The following is a 19,320-nucleotide window of genomic DNA, read 5'->3' on the forward strand; positions in this document are numbered from 1 at the left end:
GGTCCCTCAGGACACGATTGTGCCTGGCTCCCCAGCCCTCCCTCGGTGGGGGCCGGGACGAAGCATGATAGGTAAGCGAAGCCCCCCCAGTCTCCTACGGAGGGGGCCTGCTGGTCAATGAAGGTCGTGGGAGGTAGCCACCAGGACGCACCTGGCCCACACACCTCCACTGCCATTCCCCTCTCCGACTACCAGGCTCCCCCGGTCCTCTGACTGCACCTGGACTGGCTTCCACAGCATATCTCCCCACCAGAGGAAACACCGAAACTGAGGTTGTGAGGGGAGAGGCAGGCCTTTTATTTTGGGTGGAGGTGTTTCCTCAGGTGGGGAGGAGCCGAGATCTCAAGGTGCTATCCTGAAAGACAGAGAGAGGGGGAAGGGGGGTTAAATCCTCTGGAGGGCAAGTGGTTGTAAAGGCTGAAGGTTTTTTTTAACCTTCATGCATTTTATGCATGAAGGTAAAAAATAAAACCTGTGTGCAGTAGCCCTCTCAATACTTACCTCAGCTCGAGATCCAGCGATGTGCACAACAGCCTCAGTCTCTGCCTCCTCATTGGCAGAGACCGCAAGCAGGATCCATTGGCTGCCACTGCTGTCAATCACAGCCACTCAGCCAATGAGGAGAGGGAGTGGGGCCAAGCCAGGGCTCCGTGTGTGAATGAACACATGGAGCAGCAGGTGCCCCCATAGCAAGCTGCTTGCTATGGGGGCAACTGAAAGGAGGAACCAGGAGAGCCTGCGAGGGACCTGAGATGAGGAGGATCTAGGCTTTGCTGTATCGCAAAAAATGGCCTGGTCAGGAGGGGGGGGGGGGGGGGGTAACTCCTCTGGAGGGTAAGTGGTTAAATACCACCAAAAGAAAGCTCTGTCTAAAAAAAAAAAAAAAAAAAGTGGTATTATACCCAAAACTCAGTATTGCAGCTTATCAATCAGATGTGAAAGCTGCATTGGTTTTCTTTTAGGCTTCCCCCCCCCCCCGCTGTTTTCTCACCTGGTGATCGGGTCAGTAACACACCTTCGAATAAGAAGGTCCCCCACTATGGATGAAGGCGCACAGGGGGGCACCTTTTTACTAACCTGACAGCTTATTATTCTAAAAAGGAAACCTTCATTTGGTTTGCAAATATTAAAGATTCTAACTACCAGCAAGAATGAGTCGAATGCCTTACATTTAAAGAGCACCTGTCATTTTAGATTCATCATGGCAGCGCCTGTTAGTGGGCATCCACTCACCTGCTGCCGCCACGTCCCCCACCTTGTTGTGTCACTGTCGCATTACCAACCGTAACACTGCGGGACAAAGATGACAGTTGCTCTTTAAAAATTATGATTTAAAATCAAGCCTTTTCACTAGTGATTTAAATCAAATCCACCCTGTCTCTACTTCATCTGAACAGTGTTTATAAAGATGGTAGGTCTGTTTTTTGAGAACAGGGGCTGTAATAACCGCTGTATTTACAATCATTTTGACAAATGCACGCAGATCGGCGGCACTTTGCTGGCTACACGTGCAATCTGATGAAGTGTTTTTGGGCGTATGTGCCAGACTCAATCTCCTCAGCTGGTTTCTGATGGGATTTATGCAACTGTTGTATAACTTTAAAAAGTGATTCTTGATAAGCTTAAATTTTAAAAATCATGAAAAGGCAACAAATATAAATGAAACAAATGAGCTGTTTTTTTTAATAACCGCTTTAGTATAATTATATAATAAAGTATTTATGAAATAGCTTCAAAAAAGTAATTACAAGTGAAAATAAATATCTCTGCATGGGAATGGTAAGAATGAACAAGTCTTGATTGGGAAGCAGTCGTTTCAGTGTCCACACTTCTCACATGTCCTGAAGTCATTCTGTAGACCTGCAGTTTGGCCACACCTCTCTACACCCAGTTGTAACACGCACATCTTCTCGGGGGGTGGTAAAGGGTCAAATAAAGTAGTTTGTTGTTAACGAATGACCCTAGGCTTCCTGTGAAAACATAAAAAAATGCATATGTATTTTACAGGAGAAAACAATAGAGAAACCTACATATTTAAAATAATCATTACAAATTCCAAAACCTTGGTGGTGTGTAAAAACATATTCACCTTTGCCTACAGGCCATCTCGTTATACTTACTCAACCAGTTTTTCTGTCATAAGGTGTTACACAACAAAAAGTAGTCTGCTGCCACCAGAAATGTTAAAGAAAACCAGAACCTGAGGGCTGCCATAGCTGATCTGTTTCTAAAAATGCCGGTTGTCTACAATTTAGGTACTTTGATTCATGGACCCAAAATTAACCACTTGACCTGGGAATTTTACGCTATTCAGAACTGCGCTACTAACTGGCAAATGTTCAGTCATGCAACACTGTACTGTACAACAAAGTATTTTCTACTTTGTTATAAAACATATCCAAATCACATTTCTTCATACATTTAGGACAAAATGTATTCTGCTATAGCTCATATGTGTTTGGTAAAAAAGAAAATTTGATTAGTCTGGCTGAAAAAAGTCCATCCAGTTCAACCACAGAAAAAAAAAAAAAAAGAGGAAAAAAAAAAGTTATAATCCTATACCCACAGTTGATCCAGAGGAAGACAAAAAAAAACCCAGCAAAGCATGATCCTGCAGGGAAAAAAATTCCCTCCTGATCCCCCGAGAGACAATCGGATATTCCCTGGATCAACTTTACCTATAAATGTTAGTATCCAGTTATGTTCAGAGTATCTAAGAAACAATCCAGGCCTTTTTTGAAGCAATCCACTGAGCTGGCCAGAACCAACTCTTGAGGGAGTCAGTCTATTCCACATTTTCACAGCTCTCACTGTGAAGAAACCTCTCTGTGTTTGGAGATTAAATTTCTTTTCCTCCAGATGTAAAGTGTGCTCCCTTGTCCTCTGTGATGACCTCAGGGTGAATAGCTATACACCAAGTTCACTATATGAACCACTGATGTATTTATACATGTTGATCATATCCCCCCTTAACCACTTGAAGACCAGCCACTGCATTAAAATGTTTGCAGGGTGGCACGGCTGTGCAAAACCACGTTTTTAAACGTGTTCCGCTCTCCCGAGGTTTTCGCAGGCAGGGGGCGCGCACGCCTGCCGACCCGCGGGTGTCACCATTTGATCCCCGAGGGATCAATCATTCGGTTTCAGCCAGTGATGTCTGGCTGAAACCAGATGATCGGTCCCGGTCCTATCCCGTCCTGTGTTGACAGTTACACAGGATAGGATATGATGTCCTTCTCTGCCTGGGCACATTCCGTTCCAGACAGAGAAGAAGACAGAAGAATTGTGAGTAAAAAGCACTACACTACAGTTAGAACACACCTAGGACACATTTAACCCCCTGATCGCCCCCCCAGTTAACCCCTTCACTGCCCTGTCACCAGTGTCATTGATCAGTGAACAGATTTTTACTGATCACTGTATCAGTGTCCCTGGCGACTTCCAATAGTGTTAGCGCCCCTCCCAGATAGCGCCAGTTTGCCCGCTAGTACACCATTTAACCCCTTGATCCCCCCCCCCAGTTAACCCCTTCACTGCCCTGCCACCAATGTCATTGATTACAGTGAACAGATTTTTACCGATCACTGTATTAGTGTCACTGGTGACTTCCAATAGTGTTAGTGTCAGTTTGCGCCCCTCCCAGATAGCGTCAGATTGCCGCTAGTACACAAGTAATCACATTTGACCCCTTAATTGCCAGGAACACGCTCACTTGCACGCTAAACCTCCATTGCTAGTATAGTGTCTGATTGGATCAATATCTTTGATCAGATCAGTGCTATACCAGCGTTCACATTACTATAGTATCCCAAAAAACGCAGTGTTAGCGGGATCAGCCCCGACACCTGCCACCACCTGCGTTTAGCCCCTACACCCCCCCTCTTCTCCCCCAGTAAGTGCAGTGTCAGTAGATAACTGTCACTTGATACATTAAACAGAAAACCGCAGTGTTCACAGAATGAGACCTGATCTCTGTTAGCACTTGCCGGTAAATTTTTTGTAGCGGTTCAAGCAGTCCCTGACAGCCAGGCGCTCTTTTTCCCGTGAGTCGCATTAGGTACCTGTAAATTTAGTGGCCAAAATGTCCAACCAAAGGTACTCTAGTGAAGAGGCCTACAGGATTCTGAGCATGTCAGGTTAGAGCGAAGGGGAAGGCTCCCTGACAGAATCGGGCTCAGGATACGAACCTGTAGATAGCAGCGGCACCCTGACAGATAGCTCAGACGATGGAGAAGAGGTCCCTGCTAAGATCAGGTGTACCCGACCCCATTCCCAGGTTGCTGAGGTGGTACAAATGCATGATGACTCTCATATGCAGCAGAGTGTCAGTACTAGTGCCGCACTACCTTTTGGTGAACTGGTGAGCACCAGCGGCCTAGTCCATCCTGGTCTTATACATACCAGCACTGCAGTATCACTTGGTGACGTGGCGAGTCCCATAAGTGCAGTACAAGCTGGTGCGGTGGTGAGCACAAGTAGTGTCCCGCAGCCACCAAGAATTAGCAGACAGGCCCGTAGAGCCCCTAGTATCTTTCCGGATGTGCTTGCAAATCCCGATTGGCAGCCCACAAATTCTGAAGCACACTTACTTCCCCCATTCACTGCCCAACCCTGAATTCAGGTGGAAACAGCAAATTTAAATACTCCCCTTGATTTTTTTTTAGCAGTTTTTCACAGATGATCTTTATGCCTTGATTGTGGATCAAAGCAATTTATATGTACAACAATTTATCGCCGCCAACCCAAATTCAAACTTTGCCAGACCATTCGCATGGAAACCCATTACGGTTTCCGAATTTAAAGTTTTTATGGGCCCAACCCTCAACATGGGCATTAATAAAAAAAAATCAATTGCGGTTGTATTGGTCCACAGACCCGCTTGTTCATATGTCCGTGTTCTCTGCTGCCATGGCGAGGCATAGATATGAGACGATAATGCATTTTATGCACTTCAATGACAACACACTCTGTCCTCGGGGTGACCCTGAATTTGACCAGCTCCACAAAATTTGGCCCCTCGTAAATCACTTTAACCAAAAATTTGCAGATGTGTATACAACCAGCAAAACATCTGCATCGATGAGTCCCTCATTCAATTTTCTGGCCACCTTGTAATCAAACAATTTCTACCCAGCAAGCATGCCAGATATGGGGTCAAGATGTACAAGACCTGTGAGAGGGCAACAGGCTATACATATAATTTTCGGATTTACGAGGGAAAAGATAGTCACATGGAGCCCCAAACTACATGGGGAGCAGTGGCAAGATAGTTTGGGACTTAGTGTCATCCTTTTTCCATTTAGGGTACCACTTATAAGTGGACAATTTTTATTCAAGCGTGCCACTATTTAGACATTTGTTCAATCTTGGAATTTGCGCATGTGGCACTGTGCGATCTAATCGGCGGGGCTTCCCCCAACGGCTTGTAAATACCAGTCTTAGAAATGGGGAAAAGGCCTGCTTGAGAAATGAAGAATTGCTCGCAGTGAAGTGGAAGGACAAACGGGATGTTTACCTCCTGTCTTCCATTCACACAGATACAACCATCCAAATTGCCACGGCAGCTGGTGTTGTTGAGAAGCCCCTTTGTCCACGATTATAACCTTAACATGGGAGGGGTGGACTTCAACGAACAGGTGATGAAGCCGTACTTAGTTTCCCGAAAAACCAGACGCCGGTACAAAAAAGTGTCTGTTTATTTCAACTGGCTTTATATAACGCTTTTGTTCTCTACAAAGCAACTGGACATAGTGAATCCTACCTAAAATTCCAGTTAGAGATCATCAGGGCCCTTTTGTATCCAGAAGGTGCTGCGCCCCAAACCCCCATCCCAGATGCAGTTAGCCGGCTGCATGAGAGACATTTTCCCGATACCATTCCTGGTATCCCAACCCAAAGAAGACCCCAAAAAAGATGTTGTGTCTGTAGCAAACGTGGAATTAGGCGTGGCAGCAGCTATTGTTGTCCCTCCTGTCCTGGCCAACCTGGCCTCTGCGTCAAGCCCTGCTTCCGCCTCTACCATACACTAGTGGACTATTAGTACAGGGTACAGCATGGCACAGATCAGGGCACATTTACACAGGGTCTCGAAAGAGGTTAGGTAGTCAGGAAACTGGCTATCGCATTTGGAGAGACCCTACCATCTGTTTTAAAAATGTTTAACCACTTGACCTCCAGAGGATTTACCCCCCTTAATGACCAGGCCTCTTTTTGCTACTCGGCGCTGCACTAATTCAACTGATAATTGCGTGGTCATGCAATGCTGCACCCAAACGAAATTTACGTCCTTTTTTTCACACAAATAGAGCTTTCTTTGGGTGTAATTTGATCACCTGCGCGCTTATTTTTCACGCTATAAACAAAAAAAGGCCAAAAATTTTGAAGAAAAACAATATTTTTTACTTTCAGCTATAAAAAATATATAGTAAACTCAAAGTTGGTTATAAATTTAGGCCAAAATGTATTCTGCTACATGTTTTTGGTAAAAAAAATCCCAATAAGTGTATATTGATTGCTTTGTGTGGAAGTTATAGCGTCTACAAACTATGGTATAAATACTGCAATTTACGCCATTTTTATGCTATACAGCGCTGCGCTAGTTTAACGGAAAATTGCGCGGTCATGCAATTCGGTACATAAATGAAATTTACATCCTTTTTTTCCCCACAAATTGAGCTTTCTTTTGTTGGTATTTGATTGCCTGTGCGGTTTTTATTTTTTTGCGCTATAAAAAAAAAAGGCTGACAATTTTGAGGAAAAAAAACAATATTTTGGATTTTTTGCTATAAAACATGTCCAGTAAAAAAAAAAAATGCAAAAATCAAAATTTAGTCATAAATTTCTGCCAAAATGCGTTCTGCGTCTTTTCTAAAAAAAAAACCCCAATACGTCTAAATTAATTGGTTTACGTGAAAGTTATAGCGTTTACAAATGGCGGGAAAAATACTGGGATTTTTAGGTTTTTTTTTTTATACTAATAATGGCGGCGATCAGCGAATTATGGCAGCGACCAGCGACTTATGGCGGGACTGCGGCGGACATTCTGACATTGGGGGGTACTGACTTGGGGTCACTGACATCCCCAAAAACACTAATACAGTGATCAGTGCAAAAAAAAAACAAAAAAACAAAACACTGACACTGTACTAATGGCAATGGGGAGGAAGGGGTTAACTTTATTTTGCAGGGAAGGGTTATAGGAGTGAGGGGAGTGTTTTACTAGGAAGCGGGGGGGTGTACTGGACGGGACAAGGCTGATCGAGAAAGAGAAACTGTTCTTTCTCGATCAGCTCATCCTCGAGCTGACAGGGAAGTGACAGACAGCACAGCTACCGCAGCTGTGCTGTCTGCCACTGTTTGCCGCCGATCGCCGGGAGATAGACGGTAAGGACCGGCTGTGACCCAGCGACTCACATCTTTGGCGGTGATCGGCGGGACAGATAGGGCGGCCGCGCACCTCGCACGCCCCCTATTTGTTTACAAAACACACGTTTTAAAACGTGGTTTTGCCTGCCAGTGCCACCCTGCCGCTATATATCTACAGTGGCTGGGCGGCAAGTGGTTAAAGTTTGAAAAAAAAAGAAGTTAAAATAAAAAAAATTAAAAGTTCAAATCCCCCAAAAAATAAGAAAATGTAAAAACCAAAAATAGTTATAGTTTTTTTCGTTGTCATTTTTGTGATTGTTCTACTTTTACTGTTTTATTGTTAACCATTTCTGTTTGCAGGAATACTTTCAGCTGCAGCACTGACCTGTTTATTCTGACAGCAACAGGAACTTGCTCTCAGAATATACATAAATCAGTGTGGGCAGCGCTGTTGGATGAGATTTTTCATCCGCAGTCAAAAAAAAAGAGCATATATGCCAAAGCATGGGGGCCAGGGGTGGCCAGTGGGTGGATGGCCCCTATGCTTTGGCATATATATTTTATATTTGTTGGCACATTTCATGTGTGCCTACCATTAGAAGTGGGTGGATGAAGGGAGGTTTTCTAATGGTGGGCATACCACCACACACTTTTCCTTGCAGAGATATTTCAATTATAAAGTTGTTTTATTGAGTTAATGTTTTATTGTTAACCATTGTTGATTTCTTTGCAGAAACTGCAGCACCGACTTGTTTATTCTGACAGCAATAGGGTCTTGCTTTCAGAATAGATATAAGTAGGTGTGTGCAGTGCTGTCGGATGAGATTTTTCATCCGCAGTTAAAAAAAAGAAAAAAAAAAAAAAAGAGCATATATGCTGAAGCATGGGGGCCTGGGGTGGCCAGTGGGTGGATGGTCCCTATGCTTTGGTATATTTTATATTTGTTGGCACATTTCATGTGTGCCCACCATTAGAAGTGGGTGGATGCAGGGTGGTATTCTAATGGTGGGCATACCACACACTTTTTCTGGCAGAGATTTCTTCTCTTTTTTTTCCCCATTCAGCCCACAGGCTGCATAAAGTTAAAAAGAACATAGCATATACACCCAACAAGGACCAGCGACGTACTGGTACATCACTGGACTTTGAATGGTTATACTAGGGTGATGCCTGCAGGCATCATCCTGGTATCATTTTTTTCAGCCGGCGATGGGCTTTCATGTAAAAGCATTCCTAGTGGCTAATTAGCTGCAGGATTGCTTTTACAAGCAGCGGGAGAAAATGCCCCCCTCCCTGAGATAGCATTTAAAGTGATAAAAAAAAAAAAGAGACAGTGTAAACATAATTAAATAAATCAGAAAAAAAAAAGTACCCTCGCTCGCACGCACCTGTGGTCGTGAGCGTTGACCCTGTGCCAGTATGGAAACAGCGATTGCACCATGCATGTGAGGTATCGCCACGAACGTCAGATCAAGGGCAGTAATTATAGCTCTAGACCTCCTCTGTAAATCTAAAATGGTAGCTTGTATAGGTTTTTAAAGCGTTGCCTATAGATATTAAAAATGTATGCGGTTTGTCACCATTGCACAGGACATGCGCAATTTTAAAAGGATGTCACGTTTGGTATCTATTTACTCAGCATAGCATCATCTTTTATATCATACCAAATAATTGGCCAATATATTGTGTTTTTGTGCATTAAAATTAAAAAAGTGTATATTTTAAAAAAAAATTGCGTTTGAAAAATCGCTGTGTAAGTAATATGGGAGATAAAAAATTGCAGCACCCACCATTTTATTTACTAGGGTGTCTGTTCTAAAAAAATATATGTTTGGGGGTTCACTTTAATTTTCTAGCAAAAATACTGATTTTTTTTTAATGTGAACAAAAAGTGTCAGAAAAGGCTTGGTCTTCAGGTGGTTAGAAGAGTGAGTGATGTGTGGCATAAACTTCTAATGCTGGGCATAAAATGCCCCCACCCCCCAAAATGACCTTTTTTTTTGGAAAGTAGACACCCCAAACTATTTGCTGAAAGGCATGTTGAATCAATAGAAGAATTTATTTTTTTACCACAAGTTTTTGGAAAAATGACAAAAAAAAAAATTACACAAAATTGTCATTTAAATAATTTCTCACACATGCCATATGTATATGTGGAATTACTCCCCAAAATACATTCTGCTACTTCTCCCGAGTATGGGGGTACCACATGTGAGAGACATTTTGGCAGTCTAGCCAAGTATAGGACCCCAAAATCCAATAAGCACCTTCAGGCTTTTAAAGGGCTTTATTTCCTCATTACACTTCCTGACTACCTATCACAGTTTCGGAGGCCCTGGAATGCCAGAATAGCACCAACCCCCCCAAATGACCAATTTTTGGAAAGTAGACACCCCAAGGAATTTAATAAGAAGCATGGTGAGTATTTTTCAGATCTCGTATGTTGCCACAGGTTTTTGGAAAGTGAAGAAAAAACAAAAACATTTTTTCTCTTTTTAGATTTCAAAACCTTGTGAGAAAAAAGTGTCTACTTTCCAAAAATGGGTCATTTGGTGGGTGGGTGGGGGGGGTGCTATCCTGGCATGTCAGGGCCTTCAAAACTGTGATAGGTAGTGAGGAAGTGAAATGCAGAAGTTACGCACCTTCAGGCTTTCAAAGTGGTCATTGGATTTCAGGCTCCTGTATGTGGCTAGGCTCCCAAAAAGTCTCACACGTGTGGTATTCTCATACTCGGTAGAAGTAGCAGAATATATTTTGGGGTGTAATTCCACATTTACCCATGGCTTGTGCGAGAAATAAATCATTTAAATGACAACTTTGTGTAACAAAAAAAAAAAAAAAAAATATATATATATATATATATATATATATATATATATATTTTTTTTTTTTTTTTTTGTCATTTTCCAGAAACTTGTGGAAAAAAAATAAATCTTCCATGGACACAATGGGGTTTATTTACTAAAGCTGGAGAGTCCAAAATCAGACTCCCTTCTGCATAGAAACCAATCAGCTTCTAACCTCAGCTTGTTCAATGAAGCTTTGGCAATGAAACCTGGAAGCTGATTGGTTTCTATGCAGAAGGGAGTCTGATTTTGCACTCTCCAGCTTTAGTAAATAAACCCCAATATGCCTCTCAGCAGATAGCTTAGGGTGTCTACTTTCCGAAAAGGGGTCATTTGTTCTATCCTGGCATTTTAGCACCTCAAGAAATGTGATGGGCAGTAAAAGCTGTGTAAATTTCAAATTATCTATACCATAGTTTGTAGATGCTATAACTTTCACACAAAGCAATCAATATACACTTATTGGGATTTTTTTTACCAAAAACATGTAGCAGAATACATTTTGGCCTAAATTTATGACAAAATTTGAGATTTTTGGATATTTTTTATGACGGAAATGAAAATATTTTTTCCAAAATTTTCGTTTTTTTTTTTTTTGTTTATAGCGCAAAAAATAAAAGTGCACAGGTGATCAAATACCACCAAAAGAAAGCTCTATTTGTGTGAAAAAAAGGACGTAAATTTCATTTATGTACAGCATTGCATGACCGCGGAATTGTCTGTTAAACTAGTGCAGCGCTGTATAGCAAAAAAAGGCATAAATTACAGTATCTATACCATAGTTTGTAGACGCTATAACTTTCACACAACGCAATCAATATACACTTATTGGGATTTTGTTTTACCAAAAACATGTAGCAGAATACATTTTGGCTTAAATTTATGACTAACTTTGAGTTTACGATATATTTTTTATAGCTGAAAGTAGAAAACATCGTTTTTTTTCAAAATTAGCGCAAAAAATAAAAAGCGCACAGGTGATAAAATGCCACCAAAAGAAACTCTATTTGTGTGAAAAAAAGGACGTAAATTTCGTTTGGGTACAGAATTACATGACCGCGCAATTATCAGTTGAATTAGTACAGCGCCAAACAGCAAAAAAAGGCCTGGTTATTAAGGGGGGGTAAATCCTCAGGAGCTCAAGTGGTTAATCTCCTCTTCTCAAGAGAGAATACATTCAGTTCCTCTAATCTTACCTCATAGCTGAGCTCCTCCATGCCTAGTATCAGTTTAGTTGCCCTTCTCTGTACTTTCTCCAGTTCCCCAATGTTCTTTTTGTGAATTGGTGCCCAAAATTGAACTGCATATTCCAGATGAGGACTTACTAATGATTTGTACAGGGGTAATATGATATCTCTCTCTGGAGTCTATACCTCTATTAATACAAGAGAGGATTTTGCTCTCTTTAGGAACCGCAGCTTAGCATTTCATGCCATTATTAAGCTTGTGATCTACCAGAACTCCTAGATCCTTCTCCACCATTGATTCCTACAGTTGTACTCCCCCTAGTATGTATGATGCATGCATATTCTTAGCCCTCAAGTGCATAACCTTACATTTAGCAACATTAAATCTCATTTGCCACAAAGTTGCCCAATTAAACAGTTGAGGTTGGCTTGTAAATTGAAGACATCCTGTAAGGACCTTATTACACTGCACAGCTTGGTGTTATCTACAAAGACTGAAACTGGATTTTTAATCCCAGACCCTATATCGTTTATAAATATATTAAAATGTAAGGGTCCCAACACTGAACCTTGGGGTACACCACTGACAACCCTAGACCATTCAGAGTATGAATCATTAACCACTACTCTCTGAATACGATCTTTTAGCCAGTTTTGTATCCATTTACATACAGATTTTTCCAAGCCTGTAGACGTTACCTTACATATTAGCCGTGTGTGGGGAACTGTTGCAAACGCTTTTGCAAAATCCAAGTATACCATGTCCACTGCCACCCCTCTGTCCAAGGTTTTGCTCACCCCCTCATAAAAAGAAATCAGATTTGTTTGACAACTTCAAACAGCATGGATTCATGAAAGACAGTTGCTTAACCCCTTCACGCCTAAGGGTAAAACAAATCTAAATGCCTAAGCACAATTTTGCAACGTTGACATGTGTTAGTAAAACCGTACATATCATCACAACTACTTTGTACATCCAGGTGAATTATACCGCTTTATTTCAGGACAAATTGGGCTTTCATTTGGTGGTAAATGGTAATGGATATCTCCTGATTTTTTTTTACCAAAGGAAAACTGGCCCAAAATAGTAAAAAAAAAAAAAATCTTTTTTTTTATTTAGCTGTGTGTTTGTTACTAACATAACCTACCACCAAAGAACAACCCAAAATAAATTCTCCAGCTCTTGACGATCGCAGCGATACCATATATGTGTATGTTATTTGTACCCGTAGTACAGCCCAGAAACAATAGTGCACATTTTGGTTTTTTTTGGTTTTTTACCTAAAACACACTGATAGCAAAATTTTTTTTAATCCTGACCTTTAACCCTGACCCAAATACTAACCCTGGCACTGAACTAGATCAAACCTTGATCTAGGTATTTTTTCTTTACTTTTTAATATTTATTTCTTTTTTTTTTTTTTTTTTTACAAACATTTTTTTTCTCTCTATGCCAGGTGTTAAGAGAGATACAATGTATCTCCTCCATTCATAGAAAGAGAAAAAAAACCAAGGGGGCCAGGCTGTACAGTGACTGATCACTGTACTAGCCAATCAGAGGCTATCACAGCGATCATGTGACCTGGAATCGGGAGTCCCGTGTCCCAATCGTTAGAACAGGACCCGGGGCTGTCAGTGACACCACGTTTTTTGTGCTGGGATCGCGCTGTGCGGCACGCTCCTTGCACAAAGACAGGTACGCAAATATGCAGCCCCACGGAAAAGAGCCCAGTTCCGTGAGGCCGCATATTTGTGTGATGTCAAGGGGTTAAAATATTTTTTTCCAGCAAGAACTCATCTATGTGGTCTTGTATTAAACTCTCCAGTATCTTCCCAACTATAGAAGTTAAACTAACAGGTCTATAATTACTTGGTACTGCTTTTGACCCCTTTTTAAATAATGCCCTTACGCCAATCCAGTGGTACTATGCCAGTCATTAACCACATGCTGCCCAGCCACTGTATAAATACGGTGGCAGGGCGGCACGGCTGGGCAAAACCACGTTTTAAAACGTGTGTTTTGTAAACAGGTAGGGGGCGCGCGCAAGGCGCGCCGCCGCCCTACCTGTCCCGCCGATCACAGCCGCGGATGTCAGTTGCCGGGTCACAGCCGGTCCTTACCGGTTATTTCCCGGCGATCGGCGGCAATCCCTGACAGAAAGCACAGCTGCAGTAGCTGTGCTTTCTGTCAGTTCCCTGACAGCTGCAGGACAAGCTGATCGGGACAGAAGAGTTTCTCTCTCCCGATCAGCGGTGTCCTGTGCAGTACACACCCCCGCCCCCTAGTAAAACACTCCCCTCACACAGATAACCCTTTCCCTGAAAAATAAACTTAACCCCTTCCTCCCCAGTGCCATTAGTACAGTGTCAGTGGTTTTTTTTTTTGCACTGATCACTGTATTGGTGTCACTGGGGATTTCAGTGACCCCATGTCAGTACCCCCCAATATCAGAATGTCCGCCGCAGTCCCACCATAAGTCGCTGATCGCCACCATAAGTCGCTGAGCGCCGCCATTATTAGTATAAAAAAAAAATAAAAATCCCAGTATCTTTCCCGCCATTTGTAAATGCTATAACTTTCACGTAAACCAATTAATTTACACGTATTGGGTTTTTTTTTTTAGCAAAGACGTTGCAGAATACATTTTGGCAGAAATTTATGACTAAATTTGATTTAAATTTTTTTTTACTGGACATGTTTTATAGCAAAAAGTCCAAAATATAGTTTTTTTTCCTCAAAATTGTCAGCCTTTTTTTTATAGCGCAAAAAATAAAAACCGCACAGGCGATCAAATACCACCGAAAGAAAGCTCAATTTGTGGGGAAAAAAAAGGATGTACATTTCATTTATGTACCATACTGCATGACCGCGCAATTGTCCGTTAAACTAGCGCAGCGCTGTATAGTAAAAAAATGGCGTAAATTGCAGTATCTATACCAGCAATGGGCAAACTACGGCCCGGCGGACCTTTTAATCCGGCCCACGGAGCTAGGCTCCCGCTAGGCTCCTCTCACAGTCCGTCCTGAAGACCGGTCTACCATGAAAATCTGTCTCCTATGAGGATCTGTCCCCCTCGACGTATCTGCGCATGTACCGGAGATCGCCGATCGGCTGCTAATGCCTGAAACTGGCACATGCGCAGATACGTCGAGGGGGACAGATCCTCATAGCAGACAGATTTTCATGCTACACCGGAACGGCGCGGGAACACGGCGTGAGGAACGCGCGGAGCAAAGGTAAGTGAATTGACACAGGGGGGACTTGGGGACTTAATATGGGGGATGAATTACTATATGGGGGATGAATTACTATACGGGGGATTAATTACTATGCTTACTATGGGGGAATATTACTATACTTACTATGGATGACACATACACATCATTCATCTACTCTTGGTCCGTCCCCCGGGTCCAATATATGAACTCATTGCGGCCCTCAAGTCAAAAAGTTTGCCCACCCCTGATCTATACCATAGTTTGTAGACGCTATAACTTCCACACAAAGCAATCAATATACACTTGTTGGGATTTTTTTAGCAAAAACATGTAGCAGAATACATTTTGGCCTAAATTTATAACAAACTTTGATTTTACTATATATTTTTTATAGCTGAAAGTAAAAAATATTGTTTTTCTTCAAAATTTTTGGCCTTGTTTTGTTTATAGCGTGAAAAATAAAAGGCGCACAGGTGATCAAATACCACCGAAAGAAAGCCCTATTTGTGTGAAACAAAGGACGTAAATTTCGTTTGGGTGCAGCATTGCATGACCGCGCAATTATCAGTTGAATTAGTGCAGCGCCGAGTAGCAAAAAGAGGCCTTGTCATTAAGGGGGGTAAATCCTCTGGAGGTCAAGTGGTTAAAGAGTCCCTAAAAATTAGAAACAATGGCTTTAAAATGACAGAGCTCAATTCTTTATGGACCCCCCGTGGGTGTATGCCATCCGGTCTAGGTGCTTTATTCACCTTTATACTGTCTAAATATTTTTGGATCATATCAATTGTGAGCCAATGTGGATCATCTGGAACTGTGTCAATACCATACCCATTATGGACAAGAGCTCCCCCAGGCTCCTTTGTATACACAGAGCTGAAGAAGGTATTAAATAAATTTGCCTTCTCTTTGTCCCCAGTCACCCACTCCAGATTATTTTGTAACGGCCTATATGCTCGGACCGAACCTTTTTACTATTAATATATTTGAAGAATTTTTGGGTGTTGGTCCTGCTATCTTTTGCAATCTGTCATGCGTTTTAAATTTTTGCGGCCTTTATTTCCTTTTTGCATATGCGGTTATATTCTTTGTAATTTTTAAACGATAGTGTTCCTTCATTTGTATATTGAATTAAAGATCTTTTCTTATTATCAATAGCTTTTTTAACTTTGGCTGTAAGCCACATAGGTTTGATTTTTAGCCTTTTAAACTTGTTGCCCATGGGAATATATTTTGCAGTGTGTTCACATACAATCTTTTTGAAGAACTCCCATTTCTGTGTTGTGTTCATCAATGCCAATATTCCCTCCCAGTCTAAGTCTTGGAGAGCAGCCCTCAGCCTTGGAAAATTAGCTCTCTTGAAATTGAGCATTTAAAATTTTTCCCATATGTGCTTGCTGTTTACAGCGAACAATAAATTAAATCATGTTATGGTCACTGCTACCCAGATGTTCTTTTATATGGTTATTCATAATAAGCTCTGCATGGTTTGAGATTACCAGGTCCAGCAGAGCATCGTTCCTAGTAGGGGCCTCTATGAACTGTACCATAAAATTGTCCTGTAGGTTTAACAATTTTTACCCTTTAACTGTTCCTGCAGTACCATTACTCCAGTCAATTTCCGGGTAGTTAAAATCCCCCATTATTATCACTGTCCCAGCCTTTTCGATCTGTGCAAGGAGCAGAGTTTCCACCTCCTCATTAACACTGGGAGGCTTATAACAAACTCCAATGACTACTTTTGTAGTACGCACCCCCATGTGTAGTTCCTCATCAGCCTCATCACACTCTCCATCAACTAGGTCCTCTTTCACATTTGCTTTGAGATCACTTCTCACATAGAGACAGACACCAACACCTTTCATATCCTCTTCCATACAGGTCACTTTTACCCCCTTCCTGCCCAGGCCAATTTTCAGCGCTCCCACACTTTGAATGACAATTGCGCGTTCATACAACATTGTACCCAAACTTAAATTTTCTCATTTTCTTCACACTAGAGCTTTCTTTTGGTGGTATTTTATCACCACTGGGGTTTTTATTTTTTGCTAAATTAACAAAAAAAACACCAAAAATTTTGAAAAATAAAAACGTTTTTCTTTGTTTCTGTTATAAAAGTTTGCAAATAAATAATTGTTCTTCAGAAATTTAGGCTAAGATGTATTCTGCTACATGTCTTTGGTGAAAATAACCCAAATTAGGATGTATTTTTTAGTTTGTAGGAAAGTTATAGAGTTCACAAACTATGGGATATATCTGAATATTGATCAATCCTGAAGGACTAACAGCCAATCTAATTTCTTGAGGTCCAAGAATGTCAGAACAGTACAGATATCCTCCAAATTACCGCTTTTTGCAGAGTAGACAGTCCGACGTACTTCATAAGAGGCATGGCAAGTTTTTTTAAATTGTATTTTTTTTGGAAAATTAAAAAATTAAAAATTATTTTCACAATTTTTGGAAAAAAAAAAAAAAAAAAAATCACCCCCCACAAGTAGTATAGTGTCACCATGGTGACACTGTACTGCTAGGGTTACAGTATGTAAAAAAAAAACCCCATAAATAATAATATAAAAAAATAAAATAAAAATGTAAACTTTTTTTTTTATTATTTTTTTTTGGTTATAATCTAATTTGGGGTATTTTATTTTACTAAAGATATAACTGAATAAATGTTGGCCAAGACGTATGACGAAATATTATTTATTTGCAAAATTTTATAAGAAACACTTTTTTTTCAAACTTTTTCATTTATATAGCAAAAAAAAGAAAAATCCCAGTGGTGAATAAATACCAAAATAAAGCTTTATCTGTCTCAAAAAAATTGCTAAAAAATTCATATGGGTACAGTGTTGCATGACCGCGCAATTGTTATTCAGAGTTTGATAGCGCTGAAAGCTGAAAATAAGCCTGGACAGGAAGGGGGTAAAAGTGTCCAGACATGAAGTGGTTAAAGCATTTCATATGAATAGTAAAATGTATGCCGTTTGTCACCGCTGCAAGGGCGTGCGCAGTTTTGAAGCATGACACGTCCGGTATCTATTTACTCTGCATAACATCTTTTATATTTTACAAAAAAAAAAACTGGGTCGTGTATTGTGTTTTATTGCAATAAAATTTTTAAAAAAGTGTATTTTTTTCCCCAAAAATTGCATTTGAAAAAAACGATACACAAAAAGCAAAAACCACCAATCTATTCTCTAGGTCCTCTGCTTTAAAAAAACATACATATAACGTTTGGGGGTTCCAAGCCATTTTCTAGTAAAAAATACTGATTTTAAAATGTAAACAAAAAGTGCCAGAAATGGCCTGGGGCTGCAGTGGCTTTACACTGACTTTTGAATAGAACAAGTTCATGGGTACAGTGCACTGCAGATCGCTTTTCAGAGGGTCAGCAAAGGGCTACCACAAGTGTGCCTGAGGCCTTCCAGGCTGGATTGTCTAACTGCCTCCCACCCGCCACATAAGGAAATGACAGGCACAAGGTGGTTTTCTCATTCTGGGAGGATGTCATATGATGTCCTCCCACTCTAACCGTGTATGAGTACCCCCGGGGCGAGCAGCGTGGCGATCGTTGGTGCGCTGTGTCACTGGGACACAGTGGATCACCGATCAGCGGAAAGAGCCGATGAAGTCGGCTCTGTCATGTGATAAGCTGTGTCCAATCACAGCTGAATGCATGTAAATAAGGAAATGCCGCTTATTGGCATTCCTCTCTTCACGAGCTGACAGCTCATGAGAGGAGAGCCGTTAATCGGCATTCCTCAGAGGGGATATGTACACTGATCATCAGTGCCCTGATGATCAGTGTAGCCCCATAGGTGCCACCTGTCAGTGCCCAGCAATGCCACATATCAGTGCCCATCTGAGCTGCCTGCCAATGCCCATCGGTAATGCCTGCCAATGCCCATCGGTGCCACCTACCAGTGTCCACCAGTGCCACCTCATTAGTGCTTATCGGTGAAGGAGAAAAATTACTTATTTGCAAATTTTTATAACAGAAACTAAGAAAAAACTTTTTTCCCCTAAATTTTCAGCTGTTTTTTGTTTGTTTAGCAAAAATTAATAAACCCAGAAGTGATTAAATACCACCAAAAGAAAGCTCTGTCTCAAAAAAATTATAAATATTTTGAATGAGTACAACGTTGCATGACCGCGCAATTGTCACTCAAAGTGCAACAGCGCTGAAAGCTAAAAATTGGCCTGGGCAGGGAGGGGGTGAAAGTGTCCTGTATTGAAGTGGTTAATATTCTATCTGGAGGCAGAGCTGCCCTCATAGTTGTACAGCAATACACGGCACATAGAAGACAAGAAGACTGACACCATATGATAACTATGGGAGCTGTGTGTACTCACTGAGGGCAGCAGGTAGATGAACACGAACAACACCAGGTCAAACAGTAGGAAGACCCACAGGTCGAACCAGTAGGAATGGCTGGACCGATTCTTCAGACAGCCCTCCGCCTCCTTCCTCCTCTCCAGCAGCTCTGAAGACACTCTGCTCCCCTCCTTCTCCTCCAGCTGCTGTGCTCTGTGCCTGCTCTCCATACTGTCTCCGTGTAGAACGGGCGGTGGCCAGCCTGTGCGACCGTGTACACAGGAAGCTCACGTGACAGGAAGCTGTGTTCTCGTATCTATGCTGAGTGACGGTATCCCAGCACGTAGAATGAGAGGGGACTGGCTGCAGACTGGAGCTGCACTCTTGA

At 41.6% G+C, this 19,320-nt stretch overlaps 1 long non-coding RNA gene across 1 annotated transcript; it reads right to left on the reverse strand.

Moving 5' to 3' along the window:
- Nucleotides 1-1,656: 1,656 nt before the first annotated feature.
- LOC149429026 (uncharacterized) lies at nucleotides 1,657-19,314 on the reverse strand. Its single transcript, XR_016310624.1, has 2 exons — nucleotides 18,971-19,314; nucleotides 1,657-1,970 (listed from the first exon to the last, which is right to left on the reverse strand). It is a non-coding gene; the product is annotated as an uncharacterized LOC149429026 (long non-coding RNA).
- Between the last annotated feature and the right edge of the window lie 6 nt (nucleotides 19,315-19,320).

Source organism: Staurois parvus, unplaced genomic scaffold (genome assembly GCF_062004578.1).
Source record: "Staurois parvus isolate SC_StPar_1 unplaced genomic scaffold, SC_StPar_1.0 ptg002859l, whole genome shotgun sequence".
Taxonomy (NCBI): domain Eukaryota; kingdom Metazoa; phylum Chordata; class Amphibia; order Anura; family Ranidae; genus Staurois; species Staurois parvus.